This window comes from Anabrus simplex, chromosome 1 (assembly GCF_040414725.1).
Source record: "Anabrus simplex isolate iqAnaSimp1 chromosome 1, ASM4041472v1, whole genome shotgun sequence".
Taxonomy (NCBI): domain Eukaryota; kingdom Metazoa; phylum Arthropoda; class Insecta; order Orthoptera; family Tettigoniidae; genus Anabrus; species Anabrus simplex.
Genome location: NC_090265.1, coordinates 895,035,610 through 895,037,299, shown reverse-complemented (window position 1 = coordinate 895,037,299; position 1,690 = coordinate 895,035,610). Strand labels below are relative to the sequence as shown.

General features: G+C 42.4%; 1 non-coding gene across 1 annotated transcript; it reads right to left on the bottom strand.

The window, feature by feature from the left end:
- Window positions 1-1,248: 1,248 nt before the first annotated feature.
- Window positions 1,249-1,367, bottom strand: LOC136859464 (5S ribosomal RNA). The gene has a single exon (XR_010859027.2). It is a non-coding gene; the product is annotated as a 5S ribosomal RNA (ribosomal RNA).
- Window positions 1,368-1,690: the final 323 nt, after the last annotated feature.

Sequence of the window (1,690 nt, the reverse complement as noted above, 5' to 3'; positions counted from 1 at the left end):
CATCGGCCCCAAAGGGCCTTGAGACCATACAACCGTAAATCTGACCTAAGCGTCACTGGCTCCTGCCCGCAATTAATAGAAAGAAGGAAGGAAGGAAGGAAGAAAGAAAGGTCAATACGTCGGTAGTTGTCGCAAAAGAAAATCCCTTGCAACCCTGTGCTAGGTATCAGGCCTCTTGTTTTACGTTAACATATCTATCTGTTTCAGTATCTTGGCTGTAATATACTGTAGTTAAATATTTACAATATCCGCCGATAACCATTCGCGAATGTGAATGCTGATAATGATTTGTATATCCGCGCAGGACTCTACTTATAAGAAACACTTGTGCCATATTTCACCCCCTACCTTTGTGGGAAGTGTACAATATAGTGACATTGTGTTTAGGGTAGTTAGCCAGTTTCACCCCCTTTTATAAAAAAACATCGGAATACAACATCTTTACGAGAAAGTGGCTAAGTGGTTTGAATTATGCAGCTATAAGGTTGCATTCGGGAGAAAGTTGGTTCGAACCCGACTGTGCCGGGCTGAGTGGCTCAGACCGTTCAGGTGCTGGCCTTCTAATCCCAACTTGGCAGGTTCGATTCTGGCTCAGTCCGGTGGTATTTGAAGGTGCTCAAATACGTCAGCCTCGTGTCGGTAGATTTATTGGCACGTAAAACAACTCCTGCGGGACTCAATTCTGGCACCTCGGTGTCTCCGAAAACCGTAAGAAAGTAGTTAATGGGACGTAAAGCAATTATTATTATTATTATTATTATTATTATTATTATTATTATTATTATTATTATTATTATTATTATTATTATTATAAACTCCACTGTCGGCAGTCCTGAAGATGGCTTTGCGTGGTTTCCCATTTTGTCACAGGCAAATAATGGGGCAGTACGTTAATTAAGGCCACGGTCGCTTCCTTTCCACCTCTAGCCCTTTACTTTCCTATCCTCACCAAAAGATCTATCTGTGTCGATGCGACGTAAAAGCAAACTGTAAAAAAAAAAAAAAAATAAAAAAAAAAATAATGTTAGAGGAGTATGAGGATAGTTTTTCTTTAGTTATAAGTTAGTGGTGGGGAGGGGAGTGGAAACTTACCTGAAACTACACACAGGTTACCCCCACGGCACTTAACGCCCTTGAAAGGGCTTTGGTCTGCCCAACGACCGCTGCTAAGCCCGAAGGCCTGCAGATTACGAAGGGCCATGTGGTCAGCACGACGCATCCTCTCGGCCGTTATTAAAAAGGGATTTGAGCCAACGGCACGTGGTGTTCCCAAGCGGTCATCCATCCAAGTATTGGCCACGCCCAATGTTGCTTAACTGCGGTGATCGGACGAGAACCAGTGTATTCAGCATGGTATGGCCGTTGGCAAAAAATCTATATATGGCGGGACTCGAACTCACGAATTCGCGGTTCGGACAATGACCACTCGGCCACTGCTCCACGGGAGTATTAATTTTACCGTAATCTGGTACCATTAAGCTTGTTCTTTGCCATCATTCCATAGTACGTAAGTATACATGCATAGCTATGCACTTCGATTCCTGCCTTCAAACCGCAGTGAATGCCAAGAATATGTTATTGAATACCAGAAAATATTGATTTTACATTAAAATGTTTCTATATTCTCGTATTCCAGAGATATTTATTTATTAAATCGGTATGATGGGATTACATTAAAAGGCAGCGCCAC